Below are 11,621 nucleotides of genomic sequence, written 5' to 3'. Positions count from 1 at the left end.
GGCCCCACAAAGGCTTCCCCAGAAACTCCTCACCTGTCCCAGGTGGGATGAAGAGACGGGCAGCCCCTGGCCCTTCCCGCTGGGTCATTCCACCTGTGAGCCAGGAGGACAAGCCTGACTGGCCCATTTCTCACATGAGAAAACTGGGGCCCGGGGAGAGGAAGTGACTTAGCAGAGACAATAGGGAGGTCTGTGGCAGAGCCAAGACGAGAGCTCAGGTGTCCTGTCCCCAGAGTTCCTTCTCTGACTCGTGGCTTCCCACAACCCTAGCAAATAATAGTAGAAATGATGATGTTCACAGCTTCCATTCACTGAGCACGTGCTATGTGCCAGCTGTATACCAGCACTTTATACCGGCCACGGAATTGATCATCCCCACAACAACCTCATCAAGTAGGTGCTATTTTTCCTCTTTATAGGCAGGGCGTTTGAGTCTCCAAGAGGCAAAGTGACTTGCCTAGGGTCTCCCAGCTGGGAAGCAGTATTGCTGGGAGAGGCAGCATCTGGTGGTGGCCGAGAGCGTGGACTCGGGAGCCACACTGCTTTCTGTGCCACTCACTGGCTGTGTGGCCTTGGGTGAGTGACCTTACCTCTCAGTGCCTCCGTGCCCTCATCTGCAAATGGGGATAATAGTAGTTCCTGGTTCAGAACATTGTCACGAGGATCGATGGAGTCACGCTTGTAAAGCACTAGGACAGTAGCCGGCAGTGGTTAGAGCGGAATGTGTGTGTAACAGGTTGGATAGTGTCTCCCCCAAATTCATGTGCGCCCGGGACCTCAGACTGTGGCCTTATTTGCATAATTAGTTCAGGTGAGGTCATACTGGAGGAGGGTGGACCTAAACCCAAGGACTGATGTCTTCATAAGAGAAGCTGGGGGGGGGCAGATTTTGATACAGAGACGCACAGACACACAAGGAAGACGGCCACGCGAAGACGGAGGCAGAGATTGGAATGAAGCAGCAGGAAGCCAAGGAACGCCAAGGGCTGCTGGCAGAAGCTAGGAAGGATTTTCCCCTAGAACCTCCAGGAAGAATGTGGCCCTCCTGGCAACTTGGAACCTCCAGAACTGTGAGGAAAATACATTTCTGTTGTTTTACACCACCCAGTTTGTGGTGCTTTATTAATGGCAGCCTTAGGAAACTAGACAGTATCCATTGCATTAAAATATTTAAATGGGAATTTTTAAAAAACCCAGGTCTGTTTGTCTCCACAGATCAAACTCTTGCCAGTGATACTGCAGGCCCTCTCTGGGAAGAGCCCTTCTCCAGTGGTCAGAACTTCTGTCTTCATTTCCTCCCTGCCCTTGGCACAGAACATTCCACACACACAGTAGCCTCCTTGCTACAGCTGGGAATGACCCCTTCAGACAGGCAGTTCCACAAGAAAGACCCCTGCTCATGTGAGGATCCGGCAGTTCCCGCACAGAGTGGCCCCAACAACTGGTGAGTCATGTCCCTCTGTAAGAGTCGTCAATGCATTCGTCTTTCCAGTATCAGGAACAAGTGTGTCTCTAGTCATAATAAGTGAATGTGTTTCCTCTGCTCTGTCACTGGCAGCTTGGCTACTGATGACTTTCCCTTTTCACTTTGGCTGCCAGGAAGCTCAAGGCCATGTGACAAATTTAATCATAGCAAGTATCTTGGTTTAGATTTCTGAAACACTTACCTTCCCTCTTGTTCACAAAGTTTCTCAGGCTTTTATGGTTTGGTTCATGGTGGTAGTAAGAAGGCAGTCTGAATTAAGAGGAGTGCAGACAGCTGGCAGCCAGAAGCCTTGACTTGCTCTGCATGACTTTAGGGATGGCCTTCCCTCTCTGAAGCCCACTTTCCTCACCTGTAAATGGAAGAAAACAATCCCTGACGTGTCTGCCAAGAGGTCAAGTGAGCAATGTGTGTGAAAGTGCTCTGTGGACAGTCCACTGCCTCACCTGTGTGATGGTCTCAGGATGTCTGTCTTTGGAGAGACCAGAGCTGATATAAGAATGAAAAAATAACAATGAACTATGAATAGGAACAGTGCCATCCTACTAAGGTTGCCTACAGTGTACCATGATGGCTCAACCGATCTTCATAGAGGGTCTACATTATTAGGGTTGTCAACCCCATTGGCCCCAGGGGAAGCCTGAGGCCCACAGGGGTGTAGAAAAATCCCAGCCTCTTTTGGATAGGATTGCTCATCCAGCCACACAGCCTCTCCTGGGGGCGGGGAGATGCAGTGGGGTGGGGTGGGTGGGAAGAGGCCCGGAGGATGGGCCCAGGATGTTGATCTCTTCTCCCACCTCCAGCGATGTTTGCTCTCCTGAGATTATTAACCAGAGCAAACAGAGAGAGCAAACTCTGCCAAAGCCCACCTGGACTTTGAGCTGCTTTTTAAAAATTAACCCTGGGCCCAAGGATGGAAGGCCGGCAGTGATCCGGGGTGCTGACCTCTCTTCCCCTTCTGGGCATTGGGGTGGAAGAAGCGAGGCTCTGAGGCCCCTGTCCTCCTAGGGGACCCAGGGGTCCAAGTGTCCACTGGAATTGGCCAGGTCCCAGAACCATTTCAAGGGGAGGGCGAGGTCCTGCCTGTGCAAGAGGCCTCTGAGCCTCAGAGGTGTCCAGTGTGCAGGGAGGAATAGAAGCCTGTTTCAGATGAACACTTGGGGGCTCAGAGAAGGAATGGGACTTGTTCAAGGTCACCCAGCTTGGGGCCGAGTTGGGGGCCAAATAGGCCTGACTCCAGTGCCCAGGCTTTCCCCCATCGTTTATTCATTCATCCACTCATTCATTCACCAAACATGCACGCCATGCTTGGTGCTGGGGATAGGATGGGAAGCATGACAGACTCCCCAGTGCTCCCCCCACCGGAAGGGGAGCAGGGGAGTGAGAAGCAGGTAATAAGCCAGGATGGTCCCTGCAGTGATGGGGGAAGCAGCAGAGGCCAGGGGAGAGACTTTGACCTGAGTAGTAGAAATTAGCCAGACAAAAGTGCATGTGTGGGGTGAGGGTGGGGTGGGAGGAGGAGAGGGTGTTCCAGACAGAGGGAACAGCACCTGCGAAGGCTTAGAGGAGGAAGATGGAGAGAGAAGTGTATTTGGAATGCAAAAACAAGCAAACAGGGCTTCCCTGGTGGCGCAGTGTTTGAGAGTCCGCCTGCGATGCAGGGGACACAGGTTCGTGCCCCGGTCCGGGAAGATCCCACATGCCGCGGAGCGGCTGGGCCCGTGAGCCATGGCCGCTGAGCCTGCGCGTCCGGAGCCTGTGCTCCACAACGGGAGAGGCCACAACAGTGAGAGGCCCGCGTACCGCAAAAAAAACAAAAACAAAAACAAGCAAACAAGCAAAACCACAGGTCTGCAGCTTGGGAGACAGAGGCATGTGGGGAGAGCCAGGCTGGGGAGGTGGCTGAGGTCCAGCAGGGAGGACTCTGATGCCAGGTCAAGGGGCTTGCTTGTTATCTGGAGTATGTGGGGAGCCCTAGAGAGTTTTCAGAAGTGCTTTCAGATTTTAAAATCGGCTGAGGTGAGAGAGGAAGCAGTGCAAGTGGGAGGCCCAGGAGAGCAACTCTCTAGGAGGCTCGCCAGGAAGAAGGAAGGGGCCGGGACACTGGGACCCAGCAAACTGGACAAGCAGGGACATCAAAGACATGGGGTGGACGTGGTCAAGGTTGGGGCCTTCCTCTGCTCATGGTGGAAGAGGGTGGCAGGGAGACCTCGCCTCCTCACAAGGAGGCATCCAGCTGCGGGCCTCGCCCCAGTGCGTGACCCTGCTCAGTCCCCTCAGACTCAGAGCCACAGCCCCGTCCCTTCATGGGGAAGCTGGAGGCGGCAGCAACCAGGACGCCATGACAGTGATGGGGGAGGGGTGTTTCTCACTGCCCAGTTCTGTCCCAAAGAGCCAGGCCACCCAGAGACTTGAGTTCCGGTCCTCGTGACTTGCTGGGTGACTGTGGGGCAGTCCTATCCCTCCCTGGCCTCCTCCTCCTCCTCTGGGCCTCCAAATGAAGGTAAACTAACTCACGTGACAGAGCTGAAGTAAGCACTGGAGGAGGGACATTTGTGAAAGTGCTCCCCAGTGTACACACCGGAGGGTTCGATGTTGTCTCGATGTCGTCACAGGCACTTAGCACAGCGCGTGGCACCAGGTCAGGGCTCCGTACACAGCAGAAATTACACGCAAGAAGGTGTGAGCATCCCGTGTCCACTAGAGGGCAGCAGAGAAGTTCTCGAAAGACCACTGGGGTTTGTCCCCATTCCTCCGTACAGGCAGGAGGCAGAGGCCTAGAGCAAAGGCCCACGGAAGTGGGAGAACCAGGGCTGGAACCCAGCCTTCCTTGCCCCAAGCCTGCTTACAACCCCCTGGTGAGTGTAAAACACTCAGCTTCTGCCTTGCCTATCCCCAGAGCTGGATGCTTAGATGGGGCCCTTTGAAAAATAGTTCGCTGCCCAGTGAAATTCAGTTCTCCTGATGAACCAGAATTGGGAGTCGCTACTATAGACAGCAAGGGCGGTGATACCCTGAATAACCACTTAATTAAGTTCGTACTGTGTGTCAGGCCCCATGCTGAGCACGCTACAAGCATGGCTTACTGAATCCTCCCGTTAAGGTTCAATCATTTTACTACAATGGTAGCCCTACTTTGCAGATAGGGAAACTGAGGCTGAGAGATCAGGTGACCTAGTGTCAATGGTCACCCAGCCAGTGAGTAGTGATCCAAACCCAGATCTGTCTCCCTGACACCCAGGTCACTCTGCTGGCCTCCCAGCCCCTTGTCCCCTGATAAACAGTGGGCCCTTAGCTGCCTGGAGAAGAGGGGTGGGTGTCTCCCTTCACTGGACCCCTCACAGCAGGAGTGAGCCTGGTTCTCCCTTCCCCGGCCAAGAGCAGGCTCTGTCTCTGCCGTAAGACCTGACCCTTCTCTTCTTCCCAGCACTGTGCTGGGCACTTAGGTGCTCAGCAACCACATGCTAATTGACTGACTTAGAACTGTGAGTGGAAATGTAGGTCACACCCCCAAAAGGACCACCTAACTAGAAGACAGCTGAGGGAGACTGGGAGATTGAAATCACCATGGCCAAATCCTTGAATCACGATCAATCATTGGCACAACTTAAAAGGCAAAGATACCTGTTCCCTGGGCTTCCCTGGTGGCGCAGTGGTTGAGAGTCCGCCTGCCGATGCAGGGGACATGGGTTCGTGCCCCGGTCCGGGAAGATCCCACATGCTGCGGAGCGGCTGGGCCCGTGAGCCATGGCGGCTGAGCCTGCGCATCTGGAGCCTGTGCTCCGCAACAGGAGGGGCCCGCATACCGCAAAAAAAAAAAAAAAAAAAGATACCTGTTCCCTTGCATCACCGATTTTGAATTAGTCTGTGTATCATGGCTGGGAGAATCCCCAAGGCTTCGTCCAGCAGCGTGATGGTTGAGCAGCTGAACTTTGCACCCAGACCGTCCTGGGTTCCGGTCATGCCTGCGACCCCTTCCTGCCTGTTTGATCTTAATTGACTTTCTCAACCTGAGTCTTCCCCTGTTAAATGGAGTTAATAAGAGCTCGCAGGGGTGTAGAAGAATTCAATGATGAGCAACATGTCACGTTCTTGCTGCTTGCGGGGAGCTCAGCAAATAATAAACGATGGCCCAGGGTGGAGGGTGCCCTTAGATGTTGTCAACTTAGACTCCTGATTGTGGAAGCGGGTGGCTTAGCCTGCAGAAACAGCCCCGAAAGTGAGACACTTTGGAGCTGAGTGTTCTTGAGATCCAGCTGCCCCTGGAACAGAGCTTGTGGCCCAGAGCCTGGCTCCCTTTGTACCCCAGAAGAAAGGGCTCCCAAAGGAATAAACTTCCAAAGGCCTGTCTGCATTCGGGAAGAGGACACAGGCATTTTCCTACTCTTTGCAGACTGGTCTTATCTGCCCTGCATTAAAGCAAGACCTCAGGAGGCCTGCCCGACTCCCGGCTGACTGGGTTGACATCACCCAATATCCTTGGATGGATTAAAACAGCTCTTTTATGAAGTCACGAGGCAAGCCAGACTCCTTGGAAGGTCCCACTGGCCTTTCTTCAATGAAGACAAATGAATCTCACCCAGTCAGCTTCCCTGGAAGGGCAGTGGGAACACTTCCTTGGATTTTCCACTGGGTGACCCAGTCCTGAATGGCCACTCTCTCCCTGGAAGAATCCATATTAGAAGGCGCACCTTGCAGGAAGGCGTCAGCAGAGCTGAATGTCAAGTTCATGAGTCTGTATAACCAGAGTCCAGATATTGATGCAATTCCTCTCCTGGAAAACAGGACTGATAGAATGTTTGTGCTGAAAGCATTCATTAGTAGTAAAAATCGTAATAACAACCAGTATGTATTTAGCACTGACCACATGCCAGGCTCCATCCTAAACGGTTTACATGGTTTCACTCTTTTAATCCTCATATCATTCCCCGTGAGCACATTAACTTCTCGTAGTGTAAACCAATTGTATCCCCACTTTACAGGGGAGGACTGAGATTCAGAGAGGCTAACTACCTTGCCCAGGCTCCCACAGCCATAAGTTGGGCAGACAGGTTGAGAGGAGTGGGTTTGACAAGGTTCTATAGCCTGGAGACCACCCAGAGCCCTGGGCACCACACAAAAGCAGGACTTTAGGGGTCCATTTCTAATTCTCTTGGTTCTGGCTAGGCTGCACAGAATCCTCCTTCATTGGGTAGTCTGTGAATAATAATAATTATTATTATTATTTTAATTTATTTATTTATTTTTGGCTGTGTTGGGTCTTTGTTTCTGTGCGAGGGCTTTCTCCAGTTGCAGCGAGCGGAGGCCACTCTTCATCGCGGTGCGCGGGCCTCTCACTGTCATGGCCTCTCCCGTTGTGGAGCACAGGCTCCAGACGCGCAGGCTCAGTAGTTGTGGCTCACGGGCTTAGTTGCTCCGCGGCATGTGGGATCTTCCCAGACCAGGGCTCGAACCTGTGTCCCCTGCATTGGCAGGCAGATTCTTAACCACTGCGCCACCAGGGAAGCCCTGTGAATAATTATTTTATCTTTGGAGGTGGTGAAGCTTCTTTCATGGGGGAAAAGAGCTTGAGAAGTCCATCCCTCTGCCTCACTAAAGACCTCTGTATGGTCTGGCTTTGCTGGATTGTGCTGGGATTTGATGGAGACTAACTTCTCCAAGGAGGCCGCTCTAGTCTGCTCAGTGGTTCCTGGTTGGATAAAAACTGCTCCTCTATTTCCCCTTCCTCTGTGGTCCTACTGTGTGGCACTTGGCATGATGGTTGAAATCATCTATTCAAGAGCCAGACCACCTTATAACAAATCCAACTTTTGCCACTTACTAGCTGTGTGACCTTGGGAAAATTCTGAGCCTCTTCTTGTCTTGGTTTCCTCACTGTAACATGAGGATAACAATAGTACCTACTTCACAGAGTTGTTATGAGAGATGAATGCATTCCTACATGGCCAGTGCTGGAATGATGCTTGGCAACAGATAAATTTGCTAATTATTATTTATTCCATTGCATAGCAACTGTCACTTTGATTGTTCTTTTCCCCCACTTGGCTGGAAGTTCTTTGAGAACAGAGCGGTGGCTCAAGGTCAGGCCAGTGTCCTCATGCCTAGTAGACCAGGCCTGACCTTCAAGTAGACCAGACCTGGCCTTCATGTGTGATGAGTGAGAGATAGTGTGATCAGAGCCAGGGGCTGAAGGAAGGTTCGTGAGGAAGACACCAATGGCCAACTATTAAAGATCTTTCTTTGTTGGCCAGTAAGTACAGATGTCAGTGATGGCCAGGAGACTTGTAGGTCTGTTGCAGAGCAGGCTTAGAACCCAGATCTCCTGACGCCTGTCCTGGTCTCCAACCACAGCACCAACTTGTTTACAAGTTCTAGTAGCTGCTGCTCCTTGTTTCATAGCAAGACCACCCCCACCTGCCCAACCCTGCTCTGCCATGTTTGTTTGCTTAAAATAAAGGAAGACAAGTCTTTGGAAGCTCAACAAGGAGATGGAAATGGAAAAAATAAGAGGACACAAAATATCCCTCAAAGGGGCTGAAATCAACCTGTTGTGTACAAAACTGAATAACTATGAATTGGGGCAAATGTGTCATTAGACAAAGGGAGGAAAGACCTTGAGTGACAGAAAGCAGGATGTGAGAGAAGGCTGAAGGAGATAGAGGGATGTGGGTAAGATGTTCTTGGCAGTTGCATCTTTGGTTGGAATAAACTCTTATGTTCTCTCCACTTCTTGGGGTTTATCTTGGGGTTGGTCATCGAGATGAGACCTTAGAGCCTCTTAAACACAAGCATCCACAGGAATGCTTTTCCTGAAGCTTCTCTTGTCCTACCATAATGCTTTCAGCCATGCTCCCCATTCTGCATTGGCTAAGAGTTGGAGTCCCCAAGGATCTGGAGAACTCAACCAGGCTTCCAGACATCTAGGTTGATCTCTAGATTTGTCAGCATTCTGGAAACTAATGATGGCCTTCCAAGCACTGGTAAACATCCTCACCCCCAGCCAAAGATTCTGGAGAATCCCTTCCAACTTCTACGCAAACTTTTACAATTTCAGAGAACTCTTCTAGAGATTTGGAATTCTGGGAAATTCCTTCAGTGCTTCAGGATTTCCAAGAGCTGCCCCCAACTCTAATGTACCAGAGATCCTCTTCAAAGTTTGACAGTCCTGGAGAACTACTACCCTATTTCATGGGGCCGGAGAACTTCCCCCAATTCCGGCATTCTGCAGAAAGCTTTCCTGTGGAATCTACTGTTCTCAGTAAAAACCACAGGATTTGAAGAGTCTTGATACATTACTGGGGTCCGATGGAATTCCTCCAGGGTTAGGGATTCTGGACAAGCTGCAGTTCTTGAGTAAGGATGCTGATTGGGAGATGGACGCATGGTTCGTGTGATGGGGGTAGCGGGGACTAATCACCTTGAGTCCTGAATCTATCTCTGGGAAAGTAAGTACGGATTTTGCTGAGCTGGAACCAGGAAACCAGAAAATCGTGGCTGGCTCCAGCGGGAGAAGGAATTGTCCAAACAAGAATGAACCGGCAACAGCCAAGGTCCCCCTGGGTGGTCCCTGTCCATTCTTCCCAAGGCAGCCAAGGAAAGCTTTCACGCTCAGTGCCAGGGGCCTCCTCTGCCTGAGGCTAGAGACCTCCCAGCAAGCAGGGACACATTAGAGTGAGATAAGGGCTCTGGGGAATGGAGGAGCCCAGGCTCAAACCTGCCGAGCCACACAAGCTGATGTGGTATCAAAATTACCTAGAGTAGAAAAAAGTGGCTTTACGGCATTAGTCTGGCTTGCCCTCCTTCTACCCTTCAGGTCTCTGCAAAAATGTCACCTGCGTGAGACCTTTCCTAACCCCCCTATATAGAACTGCACCCGCCCTGACAGACGGACCTTCCTGCTCTGTTTTGCTCCATAGCATTTATCACTATCTGACTTCCCATGTGTTTTGCCCAATTTCTTGTTTCTTGTCTGTGTTGAGGGTAAGGCTTCTTACGCTTTGTTCAATGCTGGCCCAAAGTTGTTTCTCAATTAAATATTTGTTGAGCAAATTGTTTTGGAACCCAGATTGTCAATTCTGTCAAATTGTTACATTGACTAAAAGCTGCTTTTGGCTAAATTATCCGCAACAGGCGAAGCCTCATGCTAAAATCTTTCCAAATGTCAGTGGATTTAATCCTCATGACTGTCCCATGAGGGGCTAGTATTCTTGTTATCTATTCTGCAGATGAGGTGACTCGGGCTCAGCGCAGTTAAGTCACCTGCCCAGGATCACTCATGGTAAGTGATGATGTTGAGACTTGAACTTGTGTTGTTCCGTCTACGGACTGAACCCGCCCACCCTGCCTGGCCCGGTGCCTGTGGTGTCTGGCTGTCACCCCACCGCCCTGGGTTCTGCCTCCATGGACTCCAGCCTTCTACAAACACCTCTATTCACAGTCACAGGTCTTGCCTTTCAATCCATGGCCACTGGGGGCTCCAGCCAGGGATGACCCTGACACACCCAGCTTCAGAGCCCAGCTCTGCAGAGAGGGGCTCAGGAGTCAGGGCCCCGGGAGTGGGGAAGGCTCCGAGAGTCCCAGGAGCCTGCCCCAGGTCACACTGCACACTCAAGTGTAGCCTGGAGACACCTTGCTTTTATCTTTGGGTCCTTACTTACTTCCCCCCCCGGGAAAATAGGGCATAATTAGGGAACATTCCCTGGGCTAGTTTCCACAGCGGTGGGTAAAAGAGTGTTGGGTCTTTTCTTGCTTGGTCTGGCGCTGGGGAGTGGGGTGGGGGCAGTCGGAGTTGATTTTCTCAGGCCAGGCCTGTGGGCAGGTCCAAGCACTGTTCCAGACGATGGATGCGACCCCTCCCCAGGGGCATCCCCAGGCGCCCTGATTCTCCCGAGCGGCTCCCTGGCTTGTCCTCCGGCCTCCACCTGCCCCTTTCCCAGTGCTCCCCAAGCCCGTAGCTGAGGGGTTCCTGCCTGGGGTCTTGCCTGAGCCCAGTGCCCAGCGCCCAGGTCTCAGGGGATGCCCAGCCTGAGGCTGGCTCAGGCACCGCTGGTTGGGGCATCTCACCTCTCCCTGCACTGATCATGTCATTGGTCTTCCACCTCCAGCTCATCCTTACCAGTTAGTCCAACTGCCACCGTGGCCAGTGTGACCGAAATGCAGACCTAAGCTGGTGACTCCTTAAGACTCTTCTGTGGTTTCCTGCCGTCCTCGGGACAAACCCCAACTCCCAGTAGGTCAGACAAGGCCATGCACGTCGTGGTCCAGGCAACCTTTGGAACTCTGAGCCTTTGCCCCTGCAGCCCCTCCACCTGCCCTGGGCCAAATGCTGTTCACCCTCTGAAACTTAATCGTGTCTCTCTTTGGCAAACCTTCCCTGACAATTTCTGATTGGATGACCCTCTGTGCCTCCACTGCCCTGGGATTCCCCCATCAAAGCACATGTGTGAGGTTGTAAGTGTCTGTCTGTCTGTCCCCCACCAGACTGTGAGCTCCCCAGGCAAAGCCAGCTTGTCCCTTGTCTGTCTTCTTTGCCACCTTGATTTACAGTTGATGCCAGTGGTGTCTGTTGAATGAATGAGTGAATGTATGAACAAACAAAGGAATGAGCCACGTGGGTCTCAGTTTCCCTAACTATAAAATGTGAGAGTTAGGTTAGCCTCGTGGCTCTTTCTGCATTGAGGTCCTCCCATGCGCACCCCCAGTTTCTCATGTCACATCTGGAGTTACCCCTGATTGTAGACCCACTGCATCCTATGGGGCACTGTACTGGGAATCATGATATTCGTAACCTCCTTGACCCTCATTTAGAGATCAACAGGACAGGGAGCCATATCTAAAGGACTGTGTCTAATTGACTGAAAACCAGAAAGTGGTCCAGGGAGGCTGCAGGGCCTGCCCAGGGTCTCTGAGCCGATCTGCGGCATCAGAATTCAGGCTTCATGATCCCTCCAGCACCAGAACACATGCAGCTGGGACAGAGAGTGTGAGCCCCTTGGTCCACCACCTGCCCCAGCTCAAGGCCAAATCAGTTTCCCCCAGGCCTCCTCCGTGGAGAGGCTCACCATTCAATTTCCCCATGCCTGCCCAGTGGCATAGAGTAGTTGCTCAATGAAAACTTGTATAATACATGAAAGGAAAT

This window comes from Hyperoodon ampullatus (genome assembly GCF_949752795.1).
Source record: "Hyperoodon ampullatus genome assembly, chromosome: 6".
Lineage (NCBI taxonomy): Eukaryota > Metazoa > Chordata > Mammalia > Artiodactyla > Ziphiidae > Hyperoodon > Hyperoodon ampullatus.
Note: the sequence above shows the minus strand (reverse complement) of the source record.